A 15,072-nucleotide genomic window follows, 5' to 3' on the forward strand; every position below is an offset into this window, starting at 1 on the left:
TCTGGGCAGGTACATACGGGAGGAGGTGTTCCTTCAGATAGCCTGGCCCCAAGCCATTTAGGGCTTTAAATGTTAATACCAGCACTTTGAATTGGGCCCCGACCTGGACTGGCAGCCAATGAAGCTGGAAAAGGACTGGTGTGATGTGGTCTCGTCGGCCAGTCCCTGTTAGTAACCGTGCTGCCCTGTTTTGTACCAGTTGAAGTTTCTGGATGGTTTTCAAAGGCAGCCCCACGTATAACACATTGCAGTAATCCAAACGAGAGGTTATCAGAGCATGGATAACTGTAGCTAGGCTATCTCCGTCCAGATAAGGGTGCAGTTGGTATATCAGCCTAAGCTGATAAAAGGTGCTCTTTGCCACTGAGTTCACCTGTGCCTCAAGTGACAGTTCTGGATCCAAGAGCAACCCCAAACTATGGACCTGATCCTTTAGGGAGAGTGCAACCCTGTCCAGGGCCGGATCTACACTACTGCTTTAAAGCGCTTTATAACAGTTTTGACAACTGTATATGGAGTGAGTCCTGGGCCACAACAGTTGTCAAAACTGTTATAAACTGCCTTAAAGCAGTAGTATAGATCCTGCCCAGGACAGAGTGAACATCACCTTGCCGGACACATTAACCACCCGCTAACAGTACCTCTGTCTTGCCTGTATTGAGTCTCAGTTTGTTAGCCCTCATCTAGTCCATTACCATGCCCAGGCACTGGTTCAGAACAGCCACTGCCTCAGGAACATAAGAAACATGGCATTCGATGAGCGAAACACACAAGCGGGGCAATAATGTGAGCTGAGAGAAGAAAGATAGGAAGGAGCTAGATTTTGACAAGCTTTGAAAGTCAACAGGAGAAGCTTATATTGGAATTGGGAATGGGGAATTGGGTTGACTATTCGAGACTGAACTTATGAGTCTGGGGCCATAGCTAGACCTAAGGTTTATCCCTGGATCATCCAGGGGTCAAACCTGTTCATCTAGGTGACACACAGGGGATCCAGTGCTCAGACAGGGGCGAAACCTGGATGATCCCAGGATAAACCTTAGGTCTAGCTGTGGCCTGGGTTGTTAAAGGCATACAGCGGCCATCCTTCCATGCACTCACAATGGCTACCAAAGGCCAGTAAATCTGGCCTCCCACCCAAGACATGCTGGGAGTTCCACCCAAGGCATGCTGGGATTTATAGGCATAAGCATAGGTTTTTTTTATTAAATTATTTTTTAAAAAATACTTAAAACACAAATTTTTGTGGTTTTAGGTTTTTCTGGTATGTTGTACAGCCAGACTTATCAGTGTGCCAAATTTCAAGTTTCTAACTCGCCTGGAAGTGGGTAAATATTTCCAGGCATACATCCCACACACATACTTTCCACTTTATAGGTAAAGATAATATATCAAATTGTCTTGTTTGATCAATTAGATTACTGCAATGCCCTCTACATGGGGCAGCCTTTGAAGACGGTTCGGAAGCTGCAGCTTGTGCAGAATGCGGAGGCCAGATTGATAGCTGGAACAGGGAGGTTTGAACATATAACACCGATTCTGGCCCGCTTGCGTTGGCTGCCTATACGTTTCCGAGCCCAATTCAAGGTGCTGGTTTTAACCTATAAAGCCCTACATGGCTTGGGACCACAATGCCTGATGGAACGCCTCTCCCAACATGAACCCACCCGTACACTGCGCTCAACATCTAAGGTTCTCCTCTGAGTGCCTACTCCAAGGGAAGCTCGGAGGATGGCAACAAGGGAGAGGGCCTTTTCGGTGGTGGCCCCCCAACTGTGGAATGATCTCCCCGATGAGGCTCGCCTGGCGCCAACACTGTTATCTTTCAGGCGCCAGGTCAAGACTTTTCTCTTCTCCCAGGCATTTAACAGCATTTAACAATGCTAAGTTTGTTTTCTAACAGCCCCCAGAACTGTTGTTGTTTTTTAAATGGATACTGATGTTTTTATACTGTTTTTATGTTTCTGATGGTTTTTTAATTTTGTATACTTTTTAATATTTACTGTTTTCACTTTTGTGAACCACCCAGAGAGTTTCAGCTGTGGGGCGGTATATAAATGTAATAAATAAATAAATAAATATTGTTAATTCCTGGGAAGATCTTGTCTCAAAATGTCTTTACCAGGGAACATGACCACATAAGGACACCATTGACACTGCCTCCAATATTTATTTTAAACTGCTTTAAAGGTATTTTGTGCCTTGATGGGGGTTTAAGTACTAATGAGAAAGTACTTTTTAAGTCCTTGCCCTTACTACCTTCAATGAGTCAGAAATCAAATACTTATCCCAAATAAAATTGGTATTCCTAAATCTACTTCCTAGCACACTTTTAATGCTCCAAATGACCTGCACAATAATCCAAACCATTTGTATAGCTTGAATACCATGCTCATTAACTATATAGATTTAGAATTTAAGACATTAAAAGTTAGTAATTGGATATATTACCTCTGGCAACACGTAGAGGTCTATGGATGAACTGAAACCAATGAAGACTTGTACCTCACAATTTCTTCTTCATATCAGCCATAAATGTACAGGTTGTCATGATCAGTGTTCCACACACAACCCAATCTCTGCTCCTTCCAAATATTATAAGATATATTTATGTGATTGTCTTTAAAGCTGGATGAAACATAAATGGCATTAAAGAGGATGTTGCAGGTTCCAATGTTTCCCCCCCCCCCCATACTGTGAAAGTTGCATTGGTGAAAGGATTTTTGATCTCATATAGATGTTTTAATGCAAATGGAATTTCCAAGATTGCATTAACTGGAAAACCCTGAACTACTATATCCCTTTCCTGTGAAAAACTACTCAACAATTTAGATTTACTAATTGATGTAATTGAAATGCTCCATAACAGATTTTTAAATTCTGAACCCCTTTTCCCTATCTGGCCCTTTTGTTCTTCTATATGAGATCATTAATTACTTTTTGCCATTTAAAAAAAAAGAAAGTGATGGGATTAAATTGGAATGGAAATTAATACAATTTTGAAGTAATATGATTTTCATGGCAGCAATCCTCCTAAACCAAGAAGAGTGGAGAATCCTATGGTTGTAGTTCATGTTCAATTTGCATTGTAATTAAGAATTTGAAAATACAAACAAAACCCAGATCTTTATGGTTAGGGGTGATTGTTATACCTAAGTATTTCTATGCCGTAGTTGCTCATTTATTTTGAGGTATCTTCATAATGTGGTTTCACGTTTGGCTATCCATATTTATACCCAAGATTTCAGATTTTTCACAGTTAACATTAGAACCTGAAACTTTACAATATCTGCCTACTTCTAGCTACTTATGCTAATTAGGGTCTTTTGCTAAGATACTCCTCTGAAAGTAGTAGGTTTCAGGTATATATCAATTAACATTTTTCTTGGGTTTATCTAATGGATCTACATCTTGACAGGAAAGTTGAAAGTGGTTATTAATTTCCTTTGAAAGTTTATATAGAATATATTATTTATTTATGTATTACATTTTTAAACCGCTCAATACCTGAAGCTCTCTGCTATCTTTCATTGCTATCCCTAATATGAAAAATTAGTTAGGCATCTGTGGTGGCAGATGCTTAACTAGGAATCTTGAATTTTGGTTTCCAAATCCATAATATTTTTGGTTTAAATAAATCAAGTCACTTTGTAAGTTTCAAGAAGATCAAGTTGATTAATTTCCTATATATAGAAGGCAACATTGTTTATGTTCAGGTTCATCCAGACCCCTCCTTAAATACCTCTATCAAAGGAGAGTACACTATTTCATGAGGCAGTCTGTTCCACTGTCGAACAAGCTTTTATTGTTAGAAACATTCTCATACTGTATAGCCAAAATCTGCTTCCTTGCAATTTTCACCCATCAGTTCTGCTCCTGCCCTCTGCTGCATCTTCTGCATGACAGCTCTTCAGATACTCAGAAAATGCAATCATGTCTCCCTTTAATCTTTTCTTCTCTTAGCTCTTCCTTCATAAGACGATCTCTAGGCCTCGTACCAGTTTGATCACCCTTCTCTAGAGCAGAGATGGGTGACCTGGTGTCTGCCTGATGTTTTGGAGTACAACTTCCATAATCCCTGACCATTGGCTATAAGAACATAAGAAAGAGCCCTGATACTGTCTCAGACCAAGGATCCATCTAGTCTAGCATTCTGTTCATACAGCAGCCAACCAGCTGTTGATGAGAAACTCACAAGCAGGGCAAGAGAGTAACAGCACCCTCCCGCCATCCCCTCCCTCCCACCATTCTGGCTGTGCCTGATGGGAATGAAAACCATTAAGATAAAAAGAAATGAAGCACACACGTGTTAAGCACCCACATGAGGAGAATTTAAGTTAATTTATTTTAGTGCTGTGCTGAAAATTTCTCCCACAATTTTTTTTTACCATTCTCATTCAATTTGATAAAAAAGAAATTGCTTTCAAAAAGAAATTCAAAGGAGAAGAAATTTCAGAGAAATTCTCATGGGTTTGGTTCAGGGCTCTTGTGCTTTCCTTACTTATAAGACGGCTGATGAGTGTGTGTGAGTTTCCTTCAGCCTTTCCCCAGTAAATTGGGGCCCAGCCCTGGTTGCCCTGAAAAGCCCCGTTTTTCCAGAGGTCTCTGGGGTTTTCCAGGTCATCTGGTCACCCTACCATAAGGCCTTTTCAGATCAGGAAGTACAGGTAACTTAGAGACTGTAGAGCAATGGGGAGATGGAAAAAATAGTCAGTACGCTTAGCCACCTCACAGTGATTAGGTAAGGTCAAAAGCCAACACACATTCAAAATAAACTAGCTGTACCCGGCATAACATACGCCGTTGTAGCATATCTTAAAGTTTATTAATTAAATATCATCGCGGGGGTGCGGGCTGCTTGGAGGCCACCGATATAGTGCCGTCTGGCAGACCTGGGGGGCAGGGAGGTCGGGAGTGCAGGTGTCCCCCTCTCCCCGGGGTTCCTGTCAGCCTTGGGCCGGCCGCCCAGCTCGAATGAGATTAGGCTGGGGCCAGGGCTCACATCAGGCGAGCGGCCTCCCACCCGGACACCAAGGGCCCCGGCTGTTCCTCGCTCATGCTCCGGATCATGGCACTGCCCCCTTCGTGGGGGGGGAGCAAAGAGGCAGAAAGGGGGTAGGATTACCTTGGAAAGCCCAGAGGAGTCGGGCGAGGGAATTGGCAACCTGTATCAGCTGGCATTACACATTGTTACTGTTGCTTAGCAACCTGTATCAGCTGAAGCCTGTACGGAAACATACCTAAGCGTTTTGTATATATAGATTATTAAACACCCTGAAAATGAGCGAGAAAAATGGAAGCCTCTTTCATGAGGAAGCAAACTTTTCAGGAAATTGGAGGACAGATTTTGGCACTGTTAGCTCCACCCTTTCCCTGGAGCTGGATAAAGCACTGCCCCCCCCACAGACACTACAAGAGCGGCGTTGCCACCACTTGCATTAGAGATGAGTTGTATCCACAATCACCCCTAAGAAAAGTAGGGAAGCTGCTGAATGCTGAAGAGCAACAACAAGAGCTGAGCCAAACTTGCTCAGAATACATGTTTCTCAGAAAAGTCCTGAATTTTTTCTTTTCCTAACCTCTAGAGGAAAAAGGGCATTTTACAGAATTTTCTCCAAATTTTCTTCACCTTTATATTTTTGTGTTGGCTGCGTTCCCTTCCTCACCCCCTGCCATGCCCTGGAATGATGCTAGTATATGGGGTATCATGGAGGACGCATAATGGGGCGGGCAGGCTGCCAACACTGTTGATGCTGTTGCCACTCGCAGTGGCAGTGCAAAAAAAGCAAACAACCCCCAAAAGCCTTAAGCAAAAAATAAAGGATCTGTTCTACAATCCTTGCCAATGGTGATGCCTACCTGTGAGAAATTGTTGGAGAATTTCTCCTCCCCCTGGAGAAATTTGGTGAAATTGTCTCCCTAAATTTGGTGAAATTGTCTCCCTAATTTCTCTGCCTACAAGTAGGGTGGAGAATTTCAAGCTAATTCACTCAGGTCATCATTTAAATTCCTAAATCATCAGTTGAAGCCAAAACAAGGGCATAAGAGAGCTAAACCCCAGGAGTGAAACCCTTTAGAAACGGAGAGTTTGTGCAGTCCTGCTATAATAGAGAAGCCTCCAAGGAAGGAGGGTAGGGGAGACCAGATCATTAGACACATTGACCGCTGGGGATGTGATAGATGTGTAGACAACGGCCCTGTTCAGGCAACACACTAAACCATGATGGTTAAGCATTTTGAGTTAAATATTATGGCTTAGTGTGTCGCGTAAACCATAACTTAGGGTGTCATGTGAACCATTCCTAATTATGGTGGCCACCTAACCACAGTTTAAACATGCTCACTAACCACTTGCTGCAAAAGGGTTAGTGGCCGAACCATGGCTTAGCATATTGTCTGAACAGGCCCAATATAGAAAAATTGCCTGCCTAGTGTGAAGGTGGTGGATATTATCCAGATAGCTGGGGAGGAGTCAGCAGCTGAGGTGCATGTGTGGGGAGATGTAGTTGTAAAGTCCTGAAGTGAAATTTAGGTTTCCAAATAAGAGGTTAGAAGTCAGGACTTTCTGTGAAATACTACCTGTTCCACATGCAGGGCCAGTTAGACAGGCAAAGATGTGGAGGCTCAATTTGTGCCCAAATTGGGACAGAAATGAAATAAAACATGATGAGACATGATAGCCAGTCCGAGAGGCCTAAGGGTCATAGTGGGAAATGCACTTGCCAGAGACACCATATATACCTGTTTCTTTGTGAATTGTAGAAGCCTCCAAGCCAAGTTGGAAGAGTTAAAGTGCTTTGTTTTAAGAGAAAACCTATATATAATGGGAATAACCCGGTGGAATGGAGAGAACAAGTGGAATACTGTCATTTTTGGATATAAACTTGAGGAAGAACAGGGTCGAACTTGCTGGGGTGGTGTCCCTCTGTATTTCAAAGAAGGCATTATGTCAAGCCAGCTTGGAACCTTTGACAAGGCAAACTCTTGCACCATGGGTGGCAATGCAAATAATTTCATACTGGGGACATGCCATTCCACCCCCGTCACCCAGAATGTTCAGGGTGATTTTGAGATGGAAAATGAAATCAGGGGTGCATCCAAATGAGGAGGTGATGTAGTAATAGTAAATTTCTATTACCTTCACATTGATGGGATAAATGCATGTTCCAGTCATGACAAAGAGGTCAAATTTCTCGGTGCCTCAAATGACTGAACAGTTGGTCATGGAACTGACCAGAGCGGAGGTGACCCTGGCCTTAATACTAAGTTGTGCTGCTCAGGACCTAGAGTGAGCTGTGAGTGTTGTTGAATAAATTGGAAACAGTGGCCAAAGTGTATCATTTATTTTATAGTGGGAAATTGCCAAAGAAGTCCAACATATTTTACCTCCAACAGAGAAACTTCTCTACAATGAAGGAGCTGGTAAAAAGGGAGATGAAAGGGCAAGTCAAAAGGGTTAAATCTCTTTAAAATGCTTGGAGGTTATTCAAAACCACAGTAATAGCTGTTTTTATATGGATACTGTTGTTTTTATGCTTTTTATCTTTTTAAACTTTGTATATTTGTTTTTAATGTTTACTGTTTTTAACTTTTGTAAACTTTCCCAGAGAGCTTGGGCTATGGGGCGGTGTATAAATGCAATAAATAAATAAAATAAATAATAGAAGCTCAGCTAGAATGAGAACGGCCACCAATGCCTATGTCTTGAAAAAGTTGTGAAGGATAAGCCTATCAATGTCTGCCAGTCATGATTGCTATATGCCACCTCCAATCTCAGAGTCAATATGCTGGGGAACACAAGCAGGCGGGTGCTATTGCACTTATGTTCTATTTGTGGGCTTCCCACTGTGTGAACAGAATGCTGGACTATACGAACCCTTGATCTGATTCTGCAGGGCTCTTATATTCTTATCCTTATGCCATAACTTAATTTATCCTCCCTGGCCAAAATGGAGATTCTAGGAGTCCAGGTGCTATGGAGACAGTTAAAACAGGAAGGAGGCTGAGACACTTCATAATTGTTCTGGCTTTCAGTAGAGCATGTTATGTTGGAACCTGACTCCAGTCACTGGTAGTTCTGCCACCTGTCCTCTGACGAAGACAGATGAATCTCTGGAGTTGTTGGTGCTCATAGACGTAAGTGTGATCCCCATTCCCTTCCTTGGAGTGGTTGAAGCTCATCTTGTTTTTTTGGTACATGGATTCTCACTTAGTTCAGTGCATGGTGAACCTTGGTCTATATCTCTGCTATGCCTGCTACCCATCTCCCCACAAATCAGTGTGTACTACATGTGTACTCAGTGGAACGAAGTACATGTCTCTGCTCTTTATCAATTTGCTGGCTTAGTTTGGCCCAGCCAGCCCACCGGCCACCTTCTAACCAAAATCCTCGTGTTGACCCTCAACCTACGCTTCTAGTCAATGCTGCCATTGCTTTTATTGCTTCTTACATTTTATAATAATTTTGATACATTTCTTAATTCTTTATTAATTTTGTTGATTTTTTTTTTCATTCTGCTAACTATCATGGATTGTTAGTAAAAATTCAAATGAAGAAATAATCTTACACTCACACTGGAGAAATACCACTCCCTTATGGGTCAAATGGGATTTAAATACACACATAAAATTGGGGGGGGGGGATTAGGAGAAAAATCCAGGAGGAATAGAGATGTACAGATTTTGAAGTTAATGCAAACGTTTATGTTTTCATCAGAGATGAAGGATGCAATCCTACACCCAATTACCAGGGAGCAAGCCCCATTAAATTAAGTGGAACCTACTTTTGAGTAGACCTGTATAGAATTGAACTGTACATTTCAAAAGCAATCATTTGGTATTGATTTGATAAGGGTTGGCACTGATTAGATAAGGATGGTATTTTATTTTTTTTAATGTTTCTATACCTCCACAGCAGTATATGCTGTGTAGTTGCTTGCCTCCCTGCCCCTTGCCATTGTGATGTTGCGCCCAGTTGAGTACGTGCACGTGTGCTGCGCCCTGCCTTTTCTTTTCTCAGAAGGTGCCTGGCTGTTTGCAATTTCCTGGGGTGCAGGTATTGTTATTCAGCTGATGTAAACTGCTCTAACTAGCTTTCATGACTAAGGAAAAGGAAAGGAACCTCTCGTGCAAGAACTTGAGTCATTGCTGACTCCTAGAGGGACGCCTGCTTTTGCTGACATTTTCTTGGCAGACGTTGTAGCGGGGTGGTTTGCCATGGCCTTCCCCAGTCGCTGTTACCTTTCCCCCAGCTAGCTGGGTGCTCATTTTACCAACCTCGGAAGGATGGAAGGCTGAGTTGACCTGAGCCGGCTGCCTGAGAACCAGCTTCCGCTGGGATCAAACTCAGGCCGTGGGGAGAGTTTCGGCTGCAGTAACTGCTGCTTAACACTCTGCGCCACATGAGGCTCTTTCATGACTAAAGAATGGGGTAAAAATACTTTAAATTACTAAAAATAAAGGACAATAAGCGTGAAATGGGTCTTATCATACCAACCCCAAACAAGAATCTTGGTCAAACAAGGTTGATAAGGTTGAAAGGGGACCTGGGAGCAGGGCAATGAGGAGCATTGGAGCATTGGAGCACTCCAAGACAAAATACAGCAAATAATGGACTTGCAGACAATGACCTGGTATGCATGGCCATTTTCCAATAAGACACCATAGTTCACAGCATCTGCAGGCTGCCATGTCATTTGAACCTGGCGAGGGTTCAGGTTGTTGGTAGGGTTCACAAACCACCTGCAACCCTAACGTACCCAATGGGTTCTGAAAATGTTAAATGAAAAAGTAATTTCTGAATCCCCTTACCTTGTGTAATTCTCAATATTTCTCAATCCTCCCCACCTTTAAACTAACACATTTTTTGGCTGGGGATTAAACAGGGTAATCCTATGCTTGTCTACTCAGAGAGAACGTCCCATTGTTTTTATAGAGCATATTCTCAGGTAAATGCATATATATGGATTGTAACTTAAATTAGGATAGGGTAACTACCCAAATTATTTATAACTGGTTTATCAAAGATGTACATGGCTCCTTCCTAGGAAAGCAAGCACTTCTTCAGGAATTACAAGGTCTATCATAAATCATGGAATAGCAGAGTTGGAAGGGGCTTACAAGGCCATCGAGTCCAACCCCCTGCTCAATGCAGGAATCCACCCTAAAGCATCCCTGACAGATGGTTGTCCAGCTGCCTCTTGAAGGCCTCTAGTGTGGGAGAGCCCACAACCTCCCTAGGTAACTGATTCCACCGTCGCACTGCTCTAACAGTCAGGAAGTTTTTCCTGCTGTCCAGCCGGAATCTGGCTTCCTTTAACTTGAGCCCGTTATTCCGTGTCCTGCACTCTGGGAGGATCGAGAAGAGATCCTGGCCCTCCTCTGTGTGACAACCTTTTAAGTATTTGAAGAGTGCTATCATGTCTCCCCTCAATCTTCTCTTCTCCAGGCTAAACATGCCCAGTTCTTTCAGTCTCTCTTCATAGGGCTTTGTTTCCAGACTCCTGATCATCCTGGTTGCCCTCCTCTGAACATGCTCCAGCTGTGTTCAGCTGTGCTCAGGGATACCTGAGTTGGGAAGAAGTTGTTTCATAATATTTACTTTTCAAAATAGGGAGCGTTGGGGTGGGTGGGAAGGAAGCATGGAATTGGGCTTTAAACATGCTAGGACATCCGGGAGGTTAAGACTAATGTTACTCTCACTCACTCACATAAACAGGAACTTTACCAGTGAAATCCAGTGCTTGAGCGGGTGGTTGCAGGACAACTCCAGGCACTCTTGAATGAAACGGATTATCTAGATCCATTTCAGTCGGGTTTCAGGCCTGGTTTTGGAACGGAAACTGCCTTGGTCGCCCTGTGGGATGACCTCTGTCGGGAGAGAGACAGGGGGAGTGCGACCCTGTTGGTTCTCCTAGACCTCTCAGCGGCCTTCGATACCATCGACCATGGTATCCTTCTGGATAGGTTGTCTGAGCTGGGAGTTGGAGGTACTGCATTGCAGTGGTTCCGCTCCTACTCGGATGGCCGATTCCAGAAGGTGGTGCTGGGGGATTATTGCTCTGTGCCATGGCTCCTAAGCCATGGGGTTCCACAGGGCTCTATTTTATCCCCTATGCTGTTTAACATATACATGAAGCCGCTGGGGGAGGTTATCCGGAGATGTGGACTGAGGTGTCATCAATATGCGGATGATACCCAGCTCTACCTTTCCTTTTCATCAAACCCAGGTGAGGCAGTGACTGTTCTGAACCAGTGCCTGAGCACGGTAATGGACTGGATGAGGGCTAACAAACTGAGACTCAATCCAGACAAGACGGAGGTACTGTTAGCGGGTGGTTCATTTGTTCGGCGAGGTGATGTTTGCCCTGTCCTGGACGGGGTTGCACTCTCCCTAAAGGATCGGGTCCGTAGTTTGGGGGTGCTCTTCGATCCAGAACTGTCACTTGAGGCACAGGTGAACACAGTGGCAAAGAGCACCTTTTATCAGCTTAGGCTGATATACCAACTGCGCCCTTATCTGGACAGTGATAGCCTAGCTACAGTTATCCATGCTCTGATAACCTCTCGTTTGGATTACTGCAATGCGTTATATGTGGGGCTGCCTTTGAAAACTGTCCGGAAGCTTCAGCTGGTACAAAACAGGGCAGCCCGTTTACTAACAAGGACTGGTTGGCGAGATCACATTACGCCAGTCCTTTTACAACTTCATTGGCTGCCAGTCCAGGTCCGGGCCCGATTCAAAGTGTTGGTATTGACATTTAAAGCCCTAAACGGTTTGGGGCCAGGTTATTTGAAGGAATGCCTCCTCCCATATGTACGTACCCGGACCTTAAGATCATCTACAGGGGCCCTTCTCCGTGAGCCCCTGCCAAAGGAAGTGAGGCAGGTGGCTACTAGGAGGAGGGCTTTCTCCGCTGTGGCACCCCGGTTGTGGAATGAGCTCTCCAGAGAGGTCCGGCAGGCGCCTACATTGTACTCCTTTCGTCGCCAGCTGAAGACCTTTTTATTCACTAAGTATTTTAACACTTAATTTTAACTTAAATTTAAATTATACTGTTTTAACTCTGTATTTTAACTTTATATCAATTTTGCTGCGTGGTTTTATCCTGGTTGTGCTTTTTATACTGTATTTTGTATTTGTGTTTTTAACCTGTTGGTTGTTTTATGATGGTTTTAATTTTTGTGAACCGCCCAGAGAGCTTCGGCTATTGAGCGGTATAAAAATGTAATAAATAAATAAATAAATAAATAAATAATAATCCCTTCTACCAGCTATAAATGATAGCTATGTGGAAGACAGAAAATGAGAACTTTTGCTTCAAAATCTAATTTCTTTAATAAACCTATCCAATTCTTTAAATTAAGCAAATGCAAGTTTTGGGAGAGAGAAAATACTAATTTAATTCCAGTGTCTTCTAATTTCAAACAATGGACAAGGGCCAAAACCCACACTCAGTCTAACAGGCATTTACGGTTAAAACGTTATTCTAAGATTCAGATGACTGAAAGTGAAAATCTTGTTCCAATATTGACTTCACCAGACATGGCGTATTATAACAAATCATACAATGATGAGGTGTCTCCAAACTCTCTTAAGACCCATTGATTTCCTTGTCACCATTCACCAACACTCACCAATTTCATGCAAATTTGATACACACAGGGCAAACTCTTGACTAACATCCCTCCCCAAAGCAGGTCAGTCTTGTAATTCTATCTTGGAAAATGGCAGGTTAGACCATGAGAAGTTCGTCCAGACATCACAGAAATCTGATATTATTTGGATGAGCTGATAATGTCAAGGTCCAGTGTTTCCTCCCTACCAGTTATACATTTGGAACATGAGGGCAGGCCAGCAGGAGATTTGGCCATTTTTGCTGCTTTAAAATGCTATGTATAATAGATGGGGAAGCTTCAAGCCCTCATATTTAAAATTACAGCTGGCAGTAGACTATACAATTACCAAGAAATTTCAAGTACCATGAGATTTTCTATTGGGACTCCCTTTCCACATTGCTTGACTGACTTGAAGAGACTTATCTATATGTAGTTATAAACTTAGCTGGTGATTGTAATGAAAAGTTAGGTAATGAAGGTGAGCTCTTGGCAGCACTATGGAGACAGGAGAGGGTGACAATTTTTTCTTGCTTCCCAGAAGGTCCAGAGATACCCTCATTAATGCAAATACTACCTCATTAATAAACTGTTTGTATAAAATTAATTATAGATTCACTAATGGATAAGGATGGACTCACCTCTGGCTGTTCTCACCGTCATTCCCACCAACACTCACGCCCACTTCCTGCATTAGCTGTAGGGCCACCCATCACCTTAGCCAGCCTCCGTTTGGCTCAGGGTTTTCAAGGAATGAAATGCTGCATAAATGTGGCTATAAAAGGGTCATTTATGCATCATTACCAGTGTAAATGGTCCATTTATGGCCACCATTTATGCAACATTACATTCCCGGAAATCCCTGAGCTTGAGGCAAAATGGCAGCTCACTAGGGTGACAGGTGACTCTGTGGTGGCACTCAGCAAAAGGAGTCTGGAAAGCGGTTCCAGGAGGCCGAGTGAGACTTCACACACACACACACACACACACACACACACACACACACACACACACTTGGACTCCTGCAACATCCCTAATAATGGGAAATGGCCTGATGACACCTGTAAGGGTAAGGCGAGGGTTAACTGGGACTTGGGACTGGAATGTCTTTTAATTTGTAAATTTTATGGTTTCATAGGATGAGAGATAAGGAAACCAGGCAGCTGTATGGGGGAGAAGACTGGAGCCAGGCTGGTTGTAACTGTCTGTCCTTGAGTGATTAAACGGCCCAAGCGAGAGGTGTGAAGACACTCCACGCATCAAAGCTGAAGGGAGGGGGGAAAGGAGTGAAAAGGATGGTATAAAGATATCCCCTGTGAAGGGAACCGGGAGTGTCGGCTGAGATCGGTCTGGGGTGACGTATGACATTGTAGTTTAAGTTTTTAGCTTGCCTGCACTGGGTTCCTATATATATGCATGCTTTTATTATAATTTTATCCTGCTAATCCCATGTATTCCTACCCTTTTCCTAATAAATGGTCTTAAACCTCACGTTGTGAGCTGTGAGTGTCTGTGCCTGGGGATCCGTGCTAAATCCAGTCAAGAAGCCAGCTGGGTGCTGGGCGCTCTTCCTTTACATGGTGGGCAGCACTGGGATTTGACACGGATCCGGAGGGGCAAGATGCTGGTAGGAAAAAGGGGATAGAGACGAGGCATAGGTACGAACCCAGTGTGAGCAAGGTTGAGTAGGCAGCTGACAATGTCTTTGGACCGTGGAGCAGCAGCTCCAGGTGTGGAGTTGTTGGGGGCGACTTCTCGGGAAGGAGCGGAAGGGAATCCCATCGCAACTACTATTGAATGGGTGGTGGAGGGGACGCCTAGCTCCGTGGAGAGGGCCCAGAGGTGGCACGTCGAACAGCTCTGGATGCCGGGTGAAGGGCAGGAAGGAACGTGGTACGACGTCCGGCCCAAGGCCCCATACCCTCAGGGGATGGAAGGCGGAGATGGGCCAGGCATGAAGGCGGAGGAGGAGAATAGCGAGGTGAAGATGCGGTGAATGTATACTGAATGCTTGGAGCTGGTGATGCACCATCTGAAGGTGGTTGAGATGGAGAGAGAGGGGGCCCAGGGGCAATCGCCGGCGGGATCGTTGGGGCACCGATTCAACCAATGGGCGTTCCCAGTGTACCAGGAAGACGATGACGTGGGGGCTTTTCTGGCGGTCTTCGAGGATACCTGTGACGAATTGGGGGTTCCAGCCACCCAAAGGATGAGTCTGCTGTGCCCACAAGTCTCCAGAACTTTGAGGGAGTTGATAGTCACTATTCCTCGCGAGCTACGGCAAGACTATGGGCATTTTAAGGCAGTGGCGAAGGAGTAGTATGCCCTCACAGCGGAGCATTGTCGCCAAAAGTTTAGGCAGCTCACCAGAAATCCAAAGGAGACCTTCGCAGCTTTTACTACACGAATGCTGACCGCAATGGAAGCCTGATTGGAGGCGGAGGGCATCCGCAACCT

Source organism: Elgaria multicarinata, chromosome 6, assembly GCF_023053635.1.
Source record: "Elgaria multicarinata webbii isolate HBS135686 ecotype San Diego chromosome 6, rElgMul1.1.pri, whole genome shotgun sequence".
Taxonomy (NCBI): domain Eukaryota; kingdom Metazoa; phylum Chordata; class Lepidosauria; order Squamata; family Anguidae; genus Elgaria; species Elgaria multicarinata.